Raw genomic sequence first — 24,353 nt, forward strand, 5'->3', positions numbered from 1 at the left:
CCACAAGCATGACACAAAGTAGAGAAGTGATAGGGTGAGACAACTTTGAAGTTTGATTAGTTTAACATCTCAGATACAAAGAAGTAGCCACCTTTACTCCTATCCACTCATTCTCTCTCCCTCTGTCTGTCCAACCATTTTGGAAGTATTTACCTTACTGTCTTCATAGAGGAAGTTGCATCTGGTTGGGTGAGTCTGAAAGGGTTCCCTGCATTACTCTGGAATATAAAGCCTCTGACTCAGACACTCCCTGTTTCCTTTTGTGATGACCATGATAGTTTAAAATAATTCCATTATGTGAATTAAAAGACATTTGGAGAGTTTTAGCTCCAATTCAAAATAGTCAAAATAGGTATTTTTAATGAATCCAATTTTTGCATGAAATTGTACTAATTAGGTATTTGGTTTTACATGATATTTTGTGTAGTATATGTACATGTCCCTACACTGTGGCACAACTGGCACTTTTTACATGTGGAAATTCAATCATTGATTTTCATTATTGCTGTTTGTTCAGTTCCCCGCACCAATTTTGGTATATAACAAGAAATAGAGCAATACCCTTCTTCAAGGATTGATATTCTAGCATCTATACATCCACTCTTATAGAGGATATCATGCAATCCTAGAAATGTGAAGGAAACAAAGTTCTGGAGAACAGAGTAGGCATTTTCTTACCCATAAAATAAGAATTCAGATCAATTATGTTTTCACTAAATATATGTGTGTGTGTATAAATAGCACAATGGGGTTTGCCTTGGGAATTGGGGAATACTGCATTTGGGGGAGAGCAGTGAGCTGGCCCTTCAGGAGGTGTGGGTTATATTTTGCTTAGTGTTTCTGGCTTTAGTTTACACATGGTTCCTTCATTACTCTCACACTGTAAACATTTTAATTGCATACTTTGATGTTAAAATGGAATATCTTGATCATTTGGAGCTCTCTAAAGTAAATATCCTCTCAGAAAGACATATATGTTTGAGTACATTGAACCTATAAGAAGTGACATCTACCTCCAGTACAAGAGGAATGCATTACTGTAGGGAAATAGAAAAATAACAGCACAAAAATGAGAAAACATGATCATCATTAATTCCAGAGATAACAAAGATCTTATTGTGAAATGTATACCATAGTACACTTTCTAGATCTATTATGAATAAAATTTTCTTAGTTTTGATAATAAATATTGCATAGTGAACTGAACAAAATCATGATATGTTTTTCTAAGGAGATTAACATGATTTCATAGGGAGCGCAGTGGAGAACTGAGAATTCAAGAAATACATCATCCTTCCATGAAAGAAGGTCTATAGGTATTGTCCAAAAGTGAAAAGCAAAAAAAAGCAGTAACACTAGCGTGTATCTAGAGGAAGATACAAGAGATAGCCTTAAAAGCAGTTGAGTGTTGTTCCTGTGAAGTGACAGATGTAGACAAGCGGAGACTGCTATTTTACATAAGCTTGGTGCTCTCTTCTGGACTCCTTGCAACTTAGGTCATATATAACCTGGAAATAAAATTAAAGAGACATTACTAGACCTAGGGTTAAATAACAGCTTGGCAACTCTACCAGCTCTGTGACCTTAAACAAGTAACTTAATTTCTCCGTACCTCCATTTTCTCAATAATAAAATAGGAATTCAGATCAATTTTTGTTACATGTATTATCAACAGCAGTATTTTAATTCTCCCTTTCTGCTGACTCTCCCCACCACTCTGCCCTTTTTGTATCATATATTATTACCACACCACTTAAAAATCTCAGTCACTTTGACCATTCTTATATAGTACTTTACTTTTTCAAACTCTGGGTGTTGCCAATAATATTCCTGTAGCATGACAGTTCTGTACTCCTTAGAAAAATTGTGCAATAGCTTCTACATAGGGACTTCAATTGTGGGCAGATTGGAAGAGGTTTGCACAGTTGTAAGTGAAAGCTGAGAGTTAACAGCAGAGAGAAGAGGTGACTGGTGCATGGAGGAAGATGTGTAAAGGATGAGAGTCATCAACCTGTTCCAGTTTGCCTTGGAATGTCCTGGTTTTAGCATTCCAAGACTCACTCAATCCTGGAAGGATGTTCATGGAAACCCATCTTCCTCCTTCAGGTATAGTTTCCAGAGTTTCTCACAAGAGCTTTACTTATCTAATATTCCCTAGACCATGCCCCACACCAGAACACAGTCTTCTAACTCTCACCAGAAGTTATTCTGGATGCCCAAAATATGCACTTATCCACTGGCTGATGTCTAAAACCTCCACAACAGGAGACATGGCTAGTGATAGAAGCAAGGTTTAAAAAACAAATGTCAGCCACAAGAGAATACACACAATTTGCTTCCTTCTGAAAAGATCAAGCCAAACACAAATGCACATTTAAGGAAATTTTTATGGTGGACATACCATGTCAAGGAAACTATTGCCTGAGTTCCCTCTAGTGGAACAGAGGTTTGTTCAGTGAAAGAATGATGAGGGAGACATTAGGGATTCTGGTAATGTTCTGTCTGTTAGGTTGTATGTATATATTGAGTGCATCTTTATGTATTCAAATTATATCTCATAATTTTTGAAAAGTCAGCAGGAACATAAAGAAATCAAATGGCTCAGAAATAGGGCTGTGGCACATCATATATCATTAGTCAAGTTTTATTGGAGAATGGACTGGGATCCAGAGCCCAAGGATAAACAAGTAGTGAATAGGATACAAACTGAGACCAGGACTGACAGTTATGGCGGCCTACAGCAGACGAAGTCTCCCAGTGTTGCCTCCTATAACCCTAAACATAGGCAGATCTGCTGGCGGTGACACAGGCTGCCCCACCAGAAGAGAAATTCCTACAAGGAAGTGACCTGAAGAGAGTTCAGGCCTCTGCATCTGACTGTCGACATCTTTCTTGAGATTTGGTGGGGAACTTAACTCTCACCTACAACAGACTACAGCAGTATGTTTGAACAGACAGATAAACTAGGTGTCCACAGCAGAATCCCTGATACACAAGGCAGTGATGGGACTTACACTCACAAACAAAATCTTTCCTCATTGCTCTGGACTCTTCATCCCTAAATGTTTTCTCTATGCACTTAGGAAGGTGACAAAGAAGGTCTGAGATTAGAGCTTGAGTTGAACCAAAGCAGGCATTACTAAATAAAATTTTGTTCTAAAAAATGTTAGAATTAGGTCTTAAAGCCTATGCCTAGGAAGAGTATACACCCAGCCCAAATATCTGCTGATTGATACCTAAACCTCGCTTCTGGGATGGTTCCCCTGTGAGTCAGAGCATGACACTGTCCCTAAAGAAGTTTACAAGTATTTAGCTTTCCACCAGGTTTCAAAATAGTATTTGACTAAGATGATCAGTATGTGATTCATTCGGTTTGTACGTGAATCACATTTGAGGGGTAATAGTCCCTTCTCTGTGATTTATGGCAATAATGCTTTTAAGTAACCTTGCAAACAAGTTCAGAAACAACAGCATGTGTCAACCTAGCTCACATATATGCCTCTCTAAGAGGGTATATCAATCATCTAACACATTACAATAGACTAAACGAAATAGCTGTGACTCAATGTTTAGGACCCAATTTTATTATTGGAATCTATCAATGGTCTCTTATATCCAATTTCTTTTCATCCTATTTCATGCAGAGTTGCTTGATAAAATCACCTAAAATTGACGTAAACACAATGATATTCATCTGGACCCTTAACTTTTTGGGCTGGCTTCCTTGCATACTGTTTTCTATCTTTTCTTGCTCCTTCTTCTTCACAGTTTGCTCTGGCTTGGAATTTTCCAGAGATGCATCTGTTGGGTTAGTTATCTCATTTGGTCTGTACTAAAGCAGCGTCAGATAGCAGCTGAAACTGGGAGAGTTAGTTCATTCTTGTCATACTGCCAGCCACTCCTCCACCCTTCTCACTAGCAATGGAAAAGCCACATTTGTACCACCCACAACCTCCGTGCTATAGTACAGGTTGGGAGATTTGCCCCCTAAAAAGCGGCCAGGTGGAGGGAAAGGTAGACTGGGACCAATCAACTGCTTACACCTCTGCCATCAGAACATGCCACATAGAGGAGGTAGTGCATTGCAGTAATGGCTATAGTATCACAGTGCTCAGCCCTTTGTTGTACCCACACTGACCTGCTGTGCACAGAAAGGACTGCATTCCTGGTTCTTCCCACTGAGTGTTTTTACAAAGTACAACCAATGTTTACCAAAATTATGGTCCTCTATTGTAAAAGATATTGTAATTAGAAAGTACTATCACCTTTCAGTTTATCAATTTTGTCTGTTTTAATTGTTTTACCTCCTTCCCAGAAAGGAGATCTTGCTACCACATCCAAAATCAAACAGCTGTTGTTCACCTCTCTAATGGATTATGAGTAACATAATAATTGAGAAAAATAAAGAAACAGATAATTCCTGGAACTAATTTTTTATTTAACAGTTGGATAAGTTTGCTGTTAATATGGGGAATATAAGTTTACAAATAGATTTCCCATTTTCTGCATTCTGATAACAGTGGTAATTGATTAGAGTGAGCTGAAATATTTTCAATCTCACATCCTTCCTATTCTCTACCTGTTGTAGAGATAAAATGTCAAAATGTTAAAGGCAAGGAACCCAAGTGACACACCAACTGGATAATCCTCCTGGAATTACCAAGAGTCAACCATAATTAAAGGTCTGCTCATCATTGTTTTCTTCTCCACTTAATTCAGAAATTCCTCCCACTGCTGTGTCTGCAACAGTTTATTTACAACTAACCAATCCCAAAGTGACATAAGTCCAGGAAGGGAAACTCAGTCATGGGAACCAACATGTTGTATCAGTTCCTCTCCCTTGCCATACAATGATAATCCAACTTTCCATATGTCTTACCAGTTCACAAGTACAGATTACATGAATTGTAATAACCTGAATTTTACTGTGTCTTGTCCTCACATATTTACACAGGGCTGAAGCCTTCTATGATGTGTGAAGTCACCAAAGAAACAAATTTTCTCCTTTAGCTACGGACAACACACCAGTCCCCCTTGTTTCTCTTTCACTTGCTCTGGCTCCTCATTCATGTCCTCAATCTCTGAGCAGCACCTCTGTCTCTTCCAAGAATACTATTTCCTAATGCCCTCTTAAATGCCTACTCAGAGGGGGTCAGGCCCATAATTTGGTCCCATGAAGAAGGGAGAAGAAGGGTTCTTCCTTAATCTTGCTTCATTGTCAGGCAACTATCAGGGATACTTATTATACCTACATCTTCTAAAACATAATATAAACAAGCAGTTCCTTTGACTCATGCTCATCTTTGGGGCCAGACGAATAAAATAGGCTCTTCTGCTTCTTTTCACTCATCCAGTGTACCCGTAGTTACTATGTATAAATATCTTTTTTTTTTTTTTTTGGCAGTTCTGGAGTTTGAGCTCAGAGCCTACCACGAGGCAGATGCTCTGCCATATGAGCCAGCTCTTTTTGGCTTTAGGTATTTTACAAGTAGTATCTCATGTTTTTGCTCAGAACCAGCTTCAGACTACACATGGCCTCTGGCATATTTGGGATCACAGGCGTCAACACTATACCCAACATATTGGTTGAAATGGGGTTTTGCTAATTTTTTGCCTGGACTGGCCATGAGTCATGACCCTCCCAATCTTCATCTGTGTGGCTCATAAACATCCTTTCCATAGACTCCCTGTCTCCATTAAAGTTACTAATTATAAATAAGAACTTTGGAAAGCCATCAAACTTTCGTGTAACCCAAACACATTTGAATTTTCTCAATTATTGTCACTGAATTGATTGTATACCTTTATAATTTTATCTGAACTTCATTCTCCTATTATCCCCCCCCCAATAAACCACTAGCCATCACTTTTCTTTAAATGCATAATATACAATGAATTTAAAATGCCAACTCTTCCCAAATAAAAGGCTTGGAAATAAAACAAAGTGGTCTGTGAATGACCCAAAATCATTCTGTTCTCTAAAACAAGAGAGTAATTGTACAAATAATTAGGGGAAAGCTCTACCTTCTCGTAGCCATCTTCAGGCTAACTCTACAAGAAAAGTCAAGTTTCTCCCACAGAGCTTTGGTATCATATGACTACCAATCTTACAAAGTTTTTATTCATGGTATGTTCTACCATGAATAAATGAATTAATTTATTAAATTAATTTTTGCATTTTACAAGATTGAAAAAATAATTCAAATTCAACATATGAACATCCATCATAGTAAAGCTATGTTCTAAAAGCAAACTCCTTTAGGACAGAAACCAAGACTTATTTTTCCTTTATTCCATCAGTTTCTGGTGTTACATTCAAACTTAGTACAAGTTATTGAATTAGTGAAATAATCTAGGATAAAATGAAAGAAGTATTAGAACAGAAAGACAAATGAAATCACTGAGGAAGAAATGACTAATAAGAAATGAGAATCTTAAGTAGGCCTCACAAACGCACTAGCACTCGATCTAGGCCTCAGAAAATAAAGGTGAGAAGAACAGCCTGAGTAAAATCCCGTGAGGATGAATGTGCATGTCCTGAAAATAGACAGCAAATATTAGTAAGCTGGTGGTACTGATGGGTATAGGCACTTTAGGATTGGCTACTCTATCACCAACAGAGACAGAAATTCAGCAGGAGAAATATGTGCAATAGAGGGACAGAATATAATAAGATTGGCTTTAAATACACTGATTTTTAAGATGGCCATAAGATATCTAGTTGAAAATTTAAGTCTGGATATAAAAGAAGTGGTTGGTGACTTGGAGTCTTTGACACATACATGGAAGTGAAAGCCATGAATGAGAACCTCAGCAAAAAATACAAAAGGAAAACATATTGGGAAGAGCCTTTGGAAAATTCTAGTATTTAGACAATAAGCCTAATAAAAATCAAGGCTTCAAAAGAAAACTGTGGCTATAAATTAAATTGTTCTTTGAGCTGCATAGCACAGTTATGAGATTTTTTCTGAGGTCACAGAAATGAATGATTAGGTTATAAACTATGAGAGTGCAGCCAAAATGTGGACTACGAAGTTCAGATTAGACACAATACAGTGATGAGATGAAATAACCCTCATTACAATTTTCCAGAGTGCAGAGATTCTTTTTCAGGATCAGGGACATTGGCCCATGAGGTTCCCATCCCCCAAACTCTTGTAATTAATGAGCATGGCATGCCTTTATAGGCTAACCAGAGGAGAAACTAAGAGGACCTAATGAACTATGAGATTTTGGACGTCATTGTTCTAAAAGACAAGATATTAAGCATATTTAGAGGAATATGCTTAATATTCCTCTAAATATGCAGAATACATAAAGGTCAATAAGATGTGATTGGAGATAAAGAGATCAGAATTTCAAAAGCGAACCATTTTCAGAGGAAATAAATAGTGGATGGTGTCCCAATCTAAACATTCAAGCCAGGGATGGCCTAGAAGGAAAAGTTAAAATTCAGAAGCCCAAATCCTCAAAGGCTCTGAGGGAATAGAGTTTGGCAGATGGTTATAACCAAGCTTGGGGGGAAAAAGGGAATAGGTCTACATCTATGTAGATCTATGTTAAGATCTTCAAAGGAAGAAGAGAAGTAAAAGAAGATGATAGGAAAATGATGGAGTATGAAGAAAGCTCTTACCTACACCTGGCCTGAGTTGAGGGGCAGAAGGAAATTAATGGTTTCCATTTAAAACCATTTGTGGAAAATACTGGAGATAAATTAAAGATTACATGAGGTGTAGGTACAGGAAGTTGTAGACTCTAGTTAGATCTTTAGTTAGACTGAGAATATAAAAATTCCCTGGTGATGGGATGTTAATGGATAGCATATGGTAATGGGTGCTAGATTTGGAGTGTTACTCCAAAGGGGAATGACCAGGTTGAAACAAATCTTCCAAACAAGCAAAATTCCCGTACATACCAAATATATCAGCCTTTCCCTGGAAGCTGATGTCATGTGTTTATTTTGTTTTAAATTCCAGCCTCCAAAATTTTTTTATACAAACTGTGTTTATCATATCTAATGCTTCCAATCTATCTAAGTTATTTATTTGAAAAATAATAAAATCCAGTAGCACCAAGTTCTGGGATTAATTACATGTTGTATCATGGTGAATTTATTCTAAGTGATTGCATGTGAAGTCTATTTTTATTTCTTGGTATATTTTTTGTTGCTCTACTATGGGCAGGGCACAAAAGGATTCAACTAGTCTACATCTCTTGTTTACATGTAAATATTTACCTTATCTTCTATTCTTGCTCTACTTCGTACACCTTTTTCTCCTTATCTTCCTCTTGTGAAATGAATAATCTCAGTTTTCACTTGGCAGTAAATATCATGATACAGTGCTCTTGTCAGACATTTAAATGAATGGCAAAATTGAGACTTCCTCTAATCTCTTCTCATCATAATTCCAAATGCTGAAGGCCTTATTGGTTTCTACCTACTGGTACCATGTCATTTCATCATGTCATCATGGTCACAACCAACAGAATGGTAAATTCCCAGAGAATTGAGTCATTATTGATTAGTAATGACTTTTTCTGTTTAAACTCTTTTAGTTCTACTGATATTTATGAATATACTGACACAGGGAAGTTCTCAAATACAATCCAATTCTAATTTCTTAATAAGCAAATTAAAGTTCACTTTCTACTGCAGAATGTCAACTTTCCAAAGAAGTGCAATAATTAGTCCCATGTAATTCACTGAATTATTTGATCATCACATCTTACATATCATTATCTTTCATGAAAAATATTCTGCCCAGCACCGGTGGTTCATGCCTATCACCCTAGTTGCTCAGGAGGCCGAGATCAGGAGGATTGTAGTTCAAAGCCAGCCTGGACAAATAGTTCTTGAGACCCTATCTCAAAAAAAACCTTCACAGAAAAGGGTTGGTGGAGTGGTTCAAGGTATACTCCCCAAGTTCAAACCCCAGTATTTGGAATATTCCAAATTTCCAGATCCACTGTCTTATGTTGATCAACTCCAGTGCCAAAGTTCAATATAAGTGATAGATTTACTTTATCTATAAGCTTTTACTTTTCTTATCCTTTAAAATTCTGGTTTCTCCCCCAGCAGCACAGCAACTAAGAGATAGCATAGATAAATGGGACCTCATAAGACTAAAAAGCTTCTGTTCATCAAAAGAAATGGTCTCTAAACTGAAGAGAACACCCACAGAGTGGGAGAAAATATTTGCCAATTATACATCAGACAAAGGACTGATAACCAGAATATACAGGGAACTTAAAAAACTAAATTCTCCCAAAACTAATGAACCAATAAAGAAATGGGCACGTGAACTAAACAGAACTTTCTCAAAAGAAGAAATTCAAATGGCCAGAAAACACATGAAAAAATGCTCACCATCTCTAGCAATAAAGGAAATGCAAATTAAAACCACACTAAGATTCCACCTCACCCCTGTTAGAATAGCCATCATCAGCAACACCACCAACAACAGGTGTTGGCGAGGATGCGGGGGAAAAAGGAACCCTCTTACACTGTTGGTGGGAATGTAGACTAGTACAACCACTCTGGAAAAAAATTTGGAGGCTACTTAAAAAGCTGGACATCGATCTACCATTTGATCCAGCAATACCACTCTTGGGGATATACCCAAAAGACTGTTACTCCAGAGGCACCTGCACATCCATGTTTATTGCGGCACTATTCACAATAGCCAAGTTATGGAAACAGCCAAGATGCCCCAGCACTGACGAATGGATTAAGAAAATGTGGTATCTATACACAATGGAATTTTATGCAGCCATGAAGAAGAACAAATGTTATCATTTGCTGGTAAATGGATGGAATTGGAGAACATTATTCTGAGTGAGGTTAGCCTGGCCTAAAAGACCAAAAATCGTATGTTCTCCCTCATATGTGGACATTAGATCAAGGGCAAACACAACAAGGGGATTGGACTATGAGCACATGATAAAAGTGAGAGCACACAAGGGAGGGGTGAGGATAGGTAAGACACTTAAAAAACTAGCTAGCATTTGTTGCCCTTAATGCAGAGAAACTAAAGCAGATACCTTAAAGCAACTGAGGCCAATAGGAAAAGGGGACCAGGAACTAGAGAAAAGGTTAGATCAAAAAGAATTAACCTAGAAGGTAACACCCACGCACAGGAAATCAATGTGAGTCAATGCCCTGTATAACTATCCTTATCTCAACCAGCAAAACCCCTTGTTCCTTCCTATTATTGCTTATACTCTCTCTACAACAAAATTAGAGATAAGGGCAAAATAGTTTCTGCTGGGTATTGAGGGGGTGGGGAGGAGAGGGAGGGGGCTGGAGTGGGTGGTAAGGGAGGGGGTGGGGGCAGGGGGGAGAAATGAACCAAGCCTTGTTTGCACATATGAATAATAAAAGAAAAAAAAAATTCTGGTTTCTCCTCACAATGGCAGCTTTAGAACCTCTACTTAAAGTCTTCTACTACAATGTAATTTAAAAGAATTTCCCTCCTGACCACAGAGGAGTACACCACAAAGAAAAGAGAGATGGAGAAAAGAATCTTTAAATGTGTATATAAATTGCTCAATTTGTCTGGGAATGGAATCAATAAATTAAAATCTTTGAAAACTGAACTAGGACAGTTTCAGATTAGCCACCGCACAGTACAAAAACATTGCAGACCACAGTAGCAATGAAAATGACTTTGGAAACTAACTTGACTTTAAATTAGAGCCCACCATAGTGGATTTTGATGTAGTTTCCAAGCACAAATGTGTTAAATGCTTACTAAAAAATTTTTAATCAGGACCTGGAGTCTCACTATATAGTACTCAAAATGTCTAGTACATAATATAAAACTTCTTGTCATAACAAAACCCAAGAAAATCTCAATTCACATGACAAAAGAAATCAATAGATGTCAATACCAAGCTGATACAGATGTTGGAACTATCTGATGAGGATTTTAAACCAGATATTATAAATATTCCAAGTAACAGTTTCAAATACTCTTTTTATAAATGTAAAAATAGAACCAAATAGAAATTTGGGGTTCAAAAAAATATAAAAATGCACTGAAAGATAGTATAAGGAAATGACAGAGTAAAAAATAAGTAAACTTGAAAGAGAGATCAACAGAAATTATTCTAAATTAAACAAATGAGAAAAAAAGAATTTTTCATAACCAGAGCTGCAAAGACTTATGGGACAACAACAAAAGTTCTAACATTGATAGCCCTGGAATTCTAGAAGGACAGGAAAAAGATGAAGGCTGAAAAAAATTTTTGAAGAAATAATGGCTGAAAACTTTTATGTTTCAAAGGATGCAAAGAGAATATGAAGGAAAACTATGATAAAATAGGAAGAGTAACAGGAGACTTATATTTTTAAGGAATATAAAGGAAATTTCTCAACAAAGTCTTACCAAATCAAGCCCTGCATTATATAAAAAGAAATCCACAACTAAGAAAAATTCATGTCAGTAATACAAGGCTGGTTCAACATTACAAAGCCACTTAGCATAATCCATTTTATTAACAGTCTGAAGAAGAGATAGAGTAAGCACTATTTTCTCTTCATCTCCCACTGACTCAAATATAAATCTGGAAAAAATGTACAGACCGATGTTTGAAAACTCTAAAAAGTAAATAACCCAAGTTGAAGCTGGAAGACTAGAATTCTCTGTACAACAGAAACAGTGAGGAATTTAATATTTTTTTTCTCTGCTAATCCCATCCTGAACTCAGCCCAGCCCAAACTTTGAGTTGTGCATTGTGAAAGAGAAACTCTATAGTTCTGGCTTGAGTAGCAAGGAGAACTCCAAAAGGTTCAGTGAAAGTGCAGGACAGACCTCTGGACATTTTTCTCTCTGTTTCCTCTATCCTCTCACATTCCAGTCCCCAAGTGACCCTGCGATGGGTTTGGTCATGACTGTTTCAGCAAGAGTAACCTGGAATGGAAACCCCACATGCACTCTTATTCAACATAGTGCTAGAAGTTAAAGGCATGCTGTTGCAAGTAAAATTTATAGATGACATGATTTTGTATGTACAAAATAATTTTTAGGAATGTATCAAAAGTTTCCTACAAACGGGGTGCCTGTGTCTTACTCCTGTAATCATAGCTACTTGGGAGGCTGAGATTTTGAGGCCAGCCTAGACAAAAAGTTAGGAACTGGGCATGGTGGTGTGCCCCTGTCACCCCCAAGCTATGTGGGAGGCTGATATCCAGAGGATTGCAGTTCCAGGCCAACTGGGTGAAAAGTTTACAAGAACTCCATCTCAAGGGAAAAAAGCTAGGTGTGGTGGGACACACCTGTCATCCCCAGTAATGACAAGAAGCCTAAACAAAGAGGATCAACGTCCAGGAGGGCCTGAGCAAAAAGTGGAAGAATGCCTGTCTAACAAGCATGAGACCCTGAATTCAAACCCCAGTGCCAGTACTGCCAAAAAAAAGAGAAAAAATTCAAATGTTGCTTAAACTAAAGAGAATTCAAAAAGATTTCAGGATATAGGACTCACAAATAAAAATCACTTGTATCTCGATGAAGTGCAATAAACAAATGGAAACTAAAAATGAAAACACAATAACGTTTTCAAATGCACAAAAGGATGCTTAAGTATATGTTTAAGAAAACATAGGATCCATATACTAAAAACCACAAAACAGTGAAAAAGAAACAAACATAATCTAAATAAGTAGAGAAATATACCATATTTGTACATTAGAAAACTCAGCACAACAGAAGATGTCAATTACCTACAAATTTCCCTAAGGTTTCAGATAATACCATTAAAATCCTAGGCAGACCTTTTTTTTATGTAAAGACAAGATGATTCTAAAATTTAAATGAAATAGAAAAAGAATCTGAATACCTAGATTCAAAGGAATCAGAATATTTGATTTCAGACTTTACTTCTCAAGACAGTCTGATATTATTCTAGATAAGCGAATCACTGAAACAGACCGGTGCCTGGAAATAAATCCTCACAAATGTGACCAACCTGATTTTTGGCAAATGTGCAACAGCAAGTTGATGTAGAAAATATTACCTTTTCAAAAACTGGCCTTGGAACTAGATACACATAGGATAAAATGAACTTTACATACGATATAAGAATTAAGTACAAATGAATCATAGATATAAATCTAAAATACAAGACATAGAAACTACAAAATTTTAGGAAAAAAGCATAGAATATTTTCATGATCTGGACTAGGAGATGAGTTTCAAAATATGACACCAAAATCATAGCTCAGAAAAGAAAACAAAAAAGGATACACTAAACTTCATTATTTTTTAAACACTTTGTTCTGTGTAAAACACTGATCAGAGAATGAAATCCCACATGTTGGGAGGATATATTAACACTTCACTAAAGAAGACACATAAATGGCAAATATGCATATAAATTGCTCAACTTCTTTATTCATTAGTGATATGCAAACCAAAGCCACAAATGAGATACCCTTACACACCTATCAGAATAGCTGAAATAAAAAGTACTGACTGTAACAAATACTGGTGAGGATGTGGACTAACAGACCTATATAAAGTTAGAACATGATACGGGTAACATTTCAAATTGGTGGGATTAAACAGATTATCTGGGACAACTGAGTAGCCAGTTACACAAAAAGTAAAATTAGATACATATCTCAAACCATACACAGGAACAAACTCCAAACAGATTACAGAAATAAATACAAGAAATAATTCCAGGCTGGAGGCATAGCCCAACTGGTAGAGTGCCTGGTTAGCATACTTGAAATCCTGAGTTCCAACCCCAGTGCCAGCAAAATAGAAGAAATATGCCTAGTGTGCTATCCATATCATATTTCATCACTTGGAAGACTGAGGCAGGAAGATCATGAGTTCAAGGCTAGCTTGAACATAGGGAGATGAGAGAAAAAGAAAGAACCAAAAACTTGATAGAAAATTGTGAAAAGACATGAACAGACTATTAAAAATAGATATAAAATTATCCTCAGATGCATGAAAATATTCAAACATTCATAATTGGTAGAATGAAATTTTAAACACATCAAGATACCTTCTCATCTTTCAGATGGGAAAAAATTTTATGAGGCTATGAGCAAATAGGCATTCTCATACACTTGCCATGACAATATGAAATCGTTTCATTCATTTGGAGGGAAAATAAACCAACAATTTCAATTCTAGGACTCTGAAGATATTCTTCTAACAATACGAAAATGCCTATACACAAGATTATTCACAATAGCATTATTTATAATTGCAAAATACTATAAATAAGCTAAATATCTATATATAAGTAGTTGGATAAACTGATACATCTGCATAGTGGGGCACTGGAGTTATAAAAATAAGGAAGTAATTCTGAACTGATAGGGAGTGATTTTCAGAACATATTAAGTGAAAATACCTGTGGTATGCCACATTTTAGGTAAGAAAGGAATATTAAAAAATACTTATGCTTTGGTTAATTGTGCAAAAAAAGAGGCAAATAACCAGAAATTTTGGTAGTGAATCAGTACTTGCTTTCATTATTGGAGGAGAGAAAAGACAAGATGACTCTAAAAACATGAGAGACTAAAGATTGTTTTCCAGGTGTTTGAAGCTTGTGAAATTCATTCCAATGTATGAGATACACATAATACACTGTGTGTATTATACACACTATAAGTAATAAGTGTTATAAAGGAAAAGAATATGATTCTAAACAGAGTATAATAGAATGGAAATCACGTATTTTGATTGTATTATCAAGGAAGGCTTTTCTAAGGAAGTAAGAATATCTAAACTAGGATCTAAAAGAGTAGAGCAAGAATGTAATAGGAGTAGTGGTGAGCAAAAGAAGGGAGGGAGAATTCTAGGAAAAAAAGAAACAGCAAGAAAAGTAGCATATAATGAGGAAGAATCAAGAAGTGAGGCTCTGACTATGTTGCAATCACAAGAAACTGGAAATTTTATCCTAAATGGGAAGGGAAGCTACTTAAAGATTCTAAGTGAGAAAATGACTTTTTCTTTACTTTTTATAGAACACTCTAGCTGCTCTGTGGAAAACAAATCAGAAGTGGACAAGAGTGAAGACCAAATAAAACAAAAGAGATCATTTTAACAGTCTAGGCAAAAGTTCACAGTGATATGAACCAGAAAATAGCAACAGAGATGGAAAAAAACAAAGGTAGATTTCAGAATGTTCAGGCTAAATGGATGAATTTAATATTGGAAGGAAAAATGGACAAAAGAAGATATTATTTGGACTTACGACTTTAGTAACCGAACAAGTATTCATAACATTAATTCTATAAGAGGATATTGAATTTTGGGAGACTTAAGTTTGAGGTGCTAATCCAGTGCTCACATAGAGTTGGATATTATTGTGGAACTTAGAAGAGAGTTCTGGGCCAGTCATGTGAATTTGATTCTAGAAGACCCTCAGAACAGCTGAGTTCACCTATGGTGAAAGGAGATGACTCAACACTGAGCCCTATGCAGACAAATATGAAAGGCTGCACAAGGGAGTCTGGAACTCTTGCAGTAGACTCAACGGAGAAACAGACCTGGGGACTGTGGTTGCACTGAGCTCAAGAGGAGAATGGCTTTTGGAACAGATGGAGTGGCCAGTGGTGGTCTGTGAAAGTTGCTAAGGAGGGTCCTGGTAACACAGAAACTGAGAAACATCCATTGGTCTCTCAGTGCAGGTGAGTGATGATGTTAACAAGACAGCACGGATGCAAAAGTGTATGTTGAAGCCAATTAGGAGAAGGTTGAAAACTGAATAAAAGTTGGAGATGTGAGGACAGTATCTGCTCCACCATGCTTTCAAAAGCTTTGGTGAAGGGTTGCACACGGGGACCCCACACTTCCTAAAAGGGAATGGACTTGGTGGATCAATGAAGTCATTCTAAGATAAGCAACAATGAAGCATGATTAAATGCTTATAAGTAGGAGTCATTCAGTAGAAGGAGGCTGAAGAATAACAAAGGGCCTGACAACAGTGAAATATTTTTACTAGTCATTTACATTTTCTCCTTTTTTCTGGTTTTCCACAGGGTGGTTAGCACTAACAATTTATGCTAATTCTTAACAAAGTTCAGGATATGAAACCTTTTTTAATTTGTTGTAAATAAACTTTTCAGTGTCAATTTTCTCATGATAATTTTAACATGAATACAATTTAGTTTTTGTATATTTAAAATACATGATTTCTTCTATAACTCGTGTTTAGGAACTTTCCTGCTCTGTAACCTGATAACTAATTACTCATCTTTCCAGTATCTCTCCAGTTAGTTTGTCATATTTTTATTTTCTTTCCTTCTGTAGTTTTTTGTTATAAAAGGATAATAGTAATAATAATAATGCTTTATCAATTATCCCATTATTATTTCTTTAAACTATTTCCCCTAAAGATCCACAGCAAGCTAGAGTTTTAACAAAATAACGGTGTATCTCTGAGCTACATTCTGTTCAATTCACCTATTTTTTTGTTCACAGGAGTAATAAAAGTTTATTTCAGTATTTAATAAGACAAGCTCATAGTTTTCAAAATATTACCATTATTTTTATTCTACTTGTTCCACAGGAATTTTATAATAATTTTCAAGAAGGACATCTCATTATGGAGAATTGTGGAATTACTACTTTTTGTGATTTTAAAAATATATTGAGTCCCATGTTACTTAAGGAGAATGGTGCTCTTAAACAGCCCTTCCTAAGAGACTAGTAAGAAGTTTCATCAGGACATTTCACTCAGCAGCCTGGGAAGCAGCGTAGATGGGATGTGGAAGAGGATAGGGCCCAAGCAAGCAGAAATCTGACATCCTTCAAGAAAGGGCCAAGCTATGTAGTTCCTCAATGCTTACTTGACTAGGAATCAATCAGAAAACAAATTGGTCTTTGAACCCCACCACCAAACATAACCTAATTGAGGCAAAGGTTGCAGAAAAGTAGAGATACAATCTTCTTAGATTAGATAAACAAATCCCATTGTCTCTCCTGCCTCTACATTGTTCTTACCTAGATATTGGGATCCAAGGCTGAAAATATTGGATGAATATTGGAATATTCATCCAAGCATATTAGATCAATCATCATTCATAAGACTCCAACTCTTGGGGAGAATTTATTTTCCCCCTAAAAGTTAGTTAAGTTTCACTGTAGAGCCTGCCTTCAATTTAGATCATACCATATAAATGGCATGATGAGTTTCTGTTTTCACAATTGTAATTGTATTGTAATACAAATCTTTATACTGACCCATTTAGTAACACAGGTCAAACTTGTTTGTTTGTTTGGTTTTTTTTTTTTTTTTCTGGGTTCCTTGGCCTGGAATATGATCCCAAGTCATGGATTCCTTGAAGAATGGCACAGTAAGATGTTAGGATTTAAAACAACAAAATTAGTCTTTTTTTTATGATTTTTTCTTTTGGTAGTACTGAGGTTTAAACTCAAGCCTTGTACTTGCTAGTCAGGTGCTCTACCACTTGAGCCATGCCAGCTCCTTTTGCTTTTAGTTATTTTTTGAATAGGGTCTCACTTTTATGTCAGGAAGGCCTAGACCACAAGCCTCCTATTTATGCTTTCAGTATAGCTGGAATGACAGGTGTTCGCTACCACATCAACTTTTTATTGGTCAAAATGGGAGCTCACTAACTTGTTGCCTGGGCTGCTTCAAATCATTATTCTCCCCTTCTCTGTATCCCACTGCAATGAATTCAAAAGACATGATTTTTTAACAAAAGAAAGTAGCCACACTGGGCCATTCTTTCCCCAGTGGCCAATAATTTGCATTTCACTATACCTAAACCCAAGGCCACAACTCACGGAAATTACGGTTCTTTGCTCCCAAGCTTCTTCTCTGACCCTCTATTATTTAAAGTATTTTGAACTCAGGGCTTCATACTTACTAGCCATGCCTCCCGCCCTATTTAAAATGCTTTCCATGGGTGCTTTACCTTACCATTAATATCTTCACAATAACTTAAACTTTGAATAGTAATCATCTTGCAGGTCAAAAGCACTTGATAAATTTGAACACTATCAAATACAACTCCTAGCTGTGACTTTATCAGGATTACTTTAAAATTAAACAAATCTATTTTTAGATCTTCTCAAATATAAAATAGATTATTTCCCAATTTTTTAAATATTAAAATGTTTAGATGAACTCAAGCATGAAATCATCTTTAGTTGATAATTTTTAGATATTTAACTAGCAACAGAAATATTCTATTTCTGTTTTTTTAGGACTACTTATTCTTGTGGCAAAATTACTTTCTGAAAGATGTATTAGTCATTTCCATTTGTTACATGCTATGTGTGCTTATTCAAAAATTGTAGCAGGAAAATTAGAAGCACAAATCTTCAGAGTAGAGATACCATTTTCAGCAATTCCCAGTAAGAAGTCAGAAAAGTCACGTCAATATTTTGATAACAAAAGACAGAGCTCATATAATATCAGTAAAAATGCCCAGACTTCCCAGAGCAGGATTTTTGCCTGTCTTTCTGCTCCATCCCCAGTCCACTCAAATCCCAAGGTGATGGAATATGTTTAATACCAGACCACAACAGCAGAAATTGCCTTTTTCTTTTTTGATGAGTCTAAAAAACAGGGAGATGATCTAACTTCAAAAAAAATTGCATCTATGTATTAATCTATGATGGTCTCATAATATTACAGGTATGCGAGCAATTAAATTTAATGCTTAATTTAAAATATTATGTTATATTTATGTAACTTTAATTTTGTGATTTAATAAGTGATAATCAAAATTTAAGAACGAATCTAGACATGGTTAGATTACTAAGTGCTGCAGTGAAACAGAAAATACCTTTAAGAAAAGAGCTCATGGCTTTTCACTTCCCCTCTCTAATAGCTGATCTGTTCTAGACAATAAAAGATTTGGTCAAATGTAAATCCTACATGCTACTAGTCACCTGCCAGGAAGTGCATGAGTATCTGAGGAAAAGGAGCTCATTTCTTTGGGTGCTGACGTGACTGGTCCATTGGGGACAATGTCTGGAGCTTTGTATCTGTGAACATTTCTAAATCAGACTGATCATTGCATTTGTCTATTATCTAGGCCAGAGTTGGCAATGACAGTGACACATGTGTGAGAGAGACACAGACAGACAGACAGACACAGAGAGACAGAAACAGAGAGAAGGCAGATGCCATGAGAAACTGGCAATGTGACAGCCATGCCAGGAATGAAGAAATGCTTATTAAAATATAAGAACAACACACCCTCTCGGTGAAGCTACTCATAATTGAGGAAGCAGGTTAGGGAAGGATTCCTTAAACTGAAACTTACCAGGAAGGCAAACTAGACATTGAACTTGAAGGGTAGTTCTGCTGTGGTTTTGCTTAGCATAGTACCCAGTGCTTAGAGCTAAATGAACAGTTAATCAATGAGCTGTGGAAGCATACAGCATGTGTTTCATCAGGTATTCCCGAGAGCAGAGGTTAGCACTCTTTTTCTGTAAGGATCAGATAGTAAAGATTTTTGACTTCTGGGGCCATACAGTCATCTGTTGTAACTCAGTTTTTCAGTTGCAACATAAAAGCACACGTAAAGAAATAAGTCAATAAGTGGCTGTGTTCCACTGAAATTTTATTTACAAAATCAGTGTCAAGCTAGGTTTGACTAAGAGCCAGAGTTTGCCAACCCCGCCCTAAAGCCTTTAATGGCACCCTAGAAGTCAGATATGGGCTTTGTCAAAGCACATAGTCAATTCTTGACAGACCTGTATCTAGCTTTACAACTTAAAAGTCTTGCATCAATTCCACCTAGCAAAAGGTTATAACAAATTAGAGTCTTTCTTGACCCTCATAAACATCTACACATTATTTCCATTTAGCTTATTTTTGTTACCTTTTTGCAGCTGAAAGTTGAAATTTCAAGCTTTTCAAGTGTTGTTACACATAGTAATGGGTGGAACAGAGATGACACACAATTTTTTGACTTTATAGAAATCAGAAAATCCAGACCCTAAATGTTCTTTTTGCTGCTGACTAAATTTCTTAGACAAGAAAGATGAACTTTCTGTGTTACTAACTTTTAACATGTAATAAAAAATCTTTCAAAGTGGTGGTTGTGATTAGCATGGAATGAGGTAGAGAATTTGAGGGAAGGAAGGTGTTTAATTCACAGTAATGCCAACTACAAAGAAATAGGGGTCCTGGTAAGTTTTTTTTTCCTATTTTCCCATACAATAGACACACACACACACACACACACACAGAGCCCACCGTGCATTCCTAGAAACAAATGGCAATACCTAAATGTAGGAGCTTGGGAGGAAGGCAGGTATCTGCCCTGGATGATAATTATGTAAGCCTTCAAAGATTTCTCAAAACCTGCTGGGCATGAAGGGAAAAATCTGCTTCTCCTTCACCCTAATTTCTATGAGGATGGAGTGAGATCTGGACCATTGTGTCAAAGAGGGAGTAGCAGCATGGCTTCAAAAGATCTATAATAAGAGATCAGGAAGGGCCAGGGGTATAATTCAGCATTTATCTAGCATGGGAAAGGTTCGATTCCCAGCACCACAAATAAAAGAGGGCAGTGGGAGATCGGTGATATAGGGAATGTTCTCACTTGTCCCTTGCTATGTCCTACAGGTGAGTCTGGGAACTGACTCCTTAGAAACTGATACTCTGTGTCCCATGTCTGGTATACAGGAAAGTCCATTACAAGCCAGTTTGCCCAAACATTTCACACACGCATACAGTGTACTGATTGTATGAGACATGGTACACAGTAGAATTCATGATTTGAGACTGAAACAAGTGTATTTTGTGGAAAAAATAATTCTAGTCTTTATTTTGTATCCCCTAGGGCATGTTCTTGTTATCTGTATGCACAAAGGAAAAGCATACTACTTTTTAACTTTAAAAGCTCATTCATATGTAAGCCCTAAATACAGTGATCACTCTGTATCAATGGGAAATTGGTGCCAGAACCCCTGCAAATAACAAAATCCTAGGATACTCAAGTACCCAAAATAAAACAGCTTAGTATTGGCATATAATCTATTTATTTCCTCTTCTATACTTTAAATAGTCTCTAGATTACTTATAGTAATACTCGATATAATTTAAATGTTAAAGTTGTTATGCTGTATTGTTTAGGGAATAATACCAGGAAAAAATGTCGGTATGTGTTTTCAGTACAGACATACTTCTTTTTTCTCCAAATATTTTTGATCTGCTGTTGGTTGAATCCATGGATATGGAACCATAGAGACAGAGGGCCAATTTGGCATGTGAACATTATACTATTAATACTATCATCTTTAGTGATAGAGAATAGCACATTGGTTGATGACTTGTTATAATGACCTTACAAAGAGAGCATTATCGTTTTTGTTCATAAAGTGACATATAGTTAAATAAGTATTTTGAAAGTTCTTCAAACCGCAGACTCCTTAAGCACAACTTGCTTCACTAACTCACCACAAACAATGCTTTTGCTAGTGAATTTTGTTTAGCAAATCCCCAAACTTCAGTGTTCCTTTAAAATAAGCTAATTACTTAACAAGGCAACCAGAAGGAAGAAACTAGAGTTGTTCTCATTTTTCTCTTTAATTTTTGTCCCCACTCATGCCTCCTGCAACCCAAAAATTTCTCTTGACTTCTTATAGGGAAAGAACATTTGAAAACAAGGGATAGGCAGAGTGGCTCAAGTGGTAGAGGGCTTGCCTAGCAAGCGTGAAGCACTGAGTTCAAACTCCAGTACTGCTGAAAAGAAGGGATAAATGAAAAAAAGAAGAAGAAGAAAGAAAGACACAGCAAAACTGTTTTCTGAAATAATGAATATTTCAGAACAAATAGGAAAAAATTCAGAAGCTTCTGACTATGGTTTGAATTAAATGCCTCTAAAACTTAAAAGCATCTAAAACTCTTAAGTTTTACACACTGCTAGGTACCAAGAAGTTACTAAGACATCTTCACCACCCCTGCCCCCAAGTAGTGCATGATCAGGTTGTAAATTTGAAAGTTAAACTCAGTCTGGGAAATGTGCTTGGGGATCTGAAGGGGTTGCAGAAGGCTTCTGAATAGAAAAGATGTTCATTATCCATCTAGCAGGAAAAAGGACTGAAGCCAGTGAGGTGACAGAGCTGGAGGCAAGGCAAGGCAAGGCAGAGGGACCAGTCTTTGCTACCCCTTCTCCACCCTCGCTGGTCTCTAGAACTTCCTGATGATCAACCTTATCTGTGACCAGCATTTCTGATATCTCAAAGGAAAACTCAAAGGCTCTGGAGCTTGCCCATGTAAGTGTCACTTATGGGACATTTATCTCTTTACTGGTGTTTTACTTAGCATTTCCTGTGCCACAACAACCAAATTCAAACAGGAAAACAATCTGATTAAGTTTTCAAAGAACAAGTTAGGAAATCTGTTTTCTTTGTTCAAACTCAAACCCAAACCTAGCCTTCAGCACCAAACATGAATGAAACAGCACAATTGCTAGTATGAAATTTATACCTTCCATTTCTACCATCTACTGACCTCTACAGTGTTCTTCAGATATATGGGAAACTTTACCCTCCTTTTAAGAGAAATATCTAGAGTAGTTTTACTTGATCCCTATGAAGGAAGCAATGTGACTTTTTCAATACAAGTGTGAACTTCTCTATTCACATATTAGTATTGAAAACCCAACCAGACTTTGGATCAAAATCTTCTGAATATAAATAAGATTAAATGTGAGATTTCCTGTTGCTAACATTTCTGATCTAACTGCCACAGCTGTTAAGGTCCTACAAATATAAATAATATTTTTCCTCCTGGTGAGCAACCCACTCTCAAGCTGGTTCTTATCACAGGCAAAAATACCACCAGAGATGTCAAGACTATAAATCATCGTAGAAGAGCAAAACTGTAGTTCAGAAATTCTGTAACTCTCAGCTGTATCAGATTTGGATTTGTTGGAGAATTTTGGGTTCTGAATAAGTTCATCAAGTACTCAAATATACCTGTTAGTACTAAAATAAAGGTGAAAAAAATCAAGCCTCTCAGTATTTTAGCTAACATTTCTAATGGTCTCTGGTCACAAGAAAAAAGACAATCAACACAGAGTGTCAAGCACAACTTTTTGGGGAATTATCATTGTGTGGTCTCTAGACCTGGGAATTGGTATGTAACTTGTCTCCTAGATTTTTAATCATTTCCTTGAAAAAAAAAAAGGAGAAAAGATGAGCTCATAAACAACCATTCATTCCTTCACACATATTTTTTCATTATTGCTGTGATTCCCAGAGATAGAAAGCCCAGACACTGGCATTTGGAAATTTACTCCTTGTATAGGTTATCTTTTATTAACTTTAGAAGCTGTCAGCCACCAGCAGGATTTTTTTCTCATAAGGTGAAGAAGAAAGTTGATTTTTCCTATGTGCAATGTGTCTGCCTATGATAGATGTTGCCATCCAATGTTATTCTAACCCTAAAGATCACTCCACAGCAACACTGTACAGACTAGAGATTAGGGAGGTATTTTACGGTGCCTTCAGGGGAGTGCCATCAGTAGGGTGTCTGACTTCCAGGAGCCCAAGGGTGAGGGGGGGAGATGAAGTTGTTACCTTGGCCATAGGTGTATGCTCACAATATACAGAGCTCTGAGCACCATGGGCTGTGCACCTATCTGGAGATTCTGAATACACTTAGAAGCCTAGAACAGCCCAGCATGGGTAAGAATGCCACTCACCTCCTCCCACTGCAGTTCTGCGGCCTTCACTGCTGGGCTCCAGTTCCTCCTGCCTCCTTCCTCCTAAGATTCTCTGCTCCTCCCAGTGCACCTTTGCCAAGGCTCAGGGAAGATTCCCCAGACTTCCCATTGGCTCAGCTCCCAAGGGAGAGGTGACAGCAATGAATGAAAAGTCCCTCCTCCCTCCCAGACTGCACTAAGAAGAAAATCGTGTCCATGGAAGGGACACCAAGGAGGGGCTCTCTGTAGATGGGCTATCCTCTCTGGCTTAACAGGAAGCTTAGGGTAGTGCCATGATATCGTGCTATTTCTCCTCCCACATCATGAGGAAGTAAGCACAACAAAGCAGAGAAGCCAACAATTCTAAAGACTCTCTTTACACATTCCCATCCAAGCCATATGCACCTGGATACAGAGCAGGCGACACATTAAGAGGTGGGCATGAGAGCCAGCCAGATAGAATCCAGGAAGGGGACAAACACAGGAATGAGCCTGAGACAAGAGGTGCTAAGCACCAGGTGTAGAAGTGAGACAAGCTGGTCCTTCTCTTAGGACTACAGCTGGATGCCTGAGTTTTATCCATTTCTAGGCATTCATTAGCTAGAGTTCAAATAGTGTCCCTGAAGGATGAAGTGACTCCAAGTTCTAGATTTCATGATAAACTTGCATCATCTGGGTGGCTTTTGCCAGTAAC

General features: G+C 37.0%; 1 protein-coding gene across 2 annotated transcripts in view; it reads right to left on the bottom strand.

Moving 5' to 3' along the window:
- Serpinb7 (serpin family B member 7) overlaps positions 1 to 23,894 on the bottom strand; it is a 46,480-nt gene extending 22,586 nt beyond the window's left edge. Inside the window, exon 1 of one of the 2 annotated variants that reach the window (XM_074069668.1) lies at positions 23,660 to 23,894. The gene's annotated coding sequence lies outside the window, so the exon portion shown is untranslated. Of the gene's footprint in view, positions 1 to 153; positions 291 to 23,659 lie in introns of those variants that run through there. The other variant, XM_074069669.1, reaches the window with a different exon arrangement.
- Between the last annotated feature and the right edge of the window lie 459 nt (positions 23,895 to 24,353).

The sequence above is a fragment of the Castor canadensis genome, chromosome 4 (assembly GCF_047511655.1).
Source record: "Castor canadensis chromosome 4, mCasCan1.hap1v2, whole genome shotgun sequence".
In the NCBI taxonomy this organism is placed as follows: domain Eukaryota; kingdom Metazoa; phylum Chordata; class Mammalia; order Rodentia; family Castoridae; genus Castor; species Castor canadensis.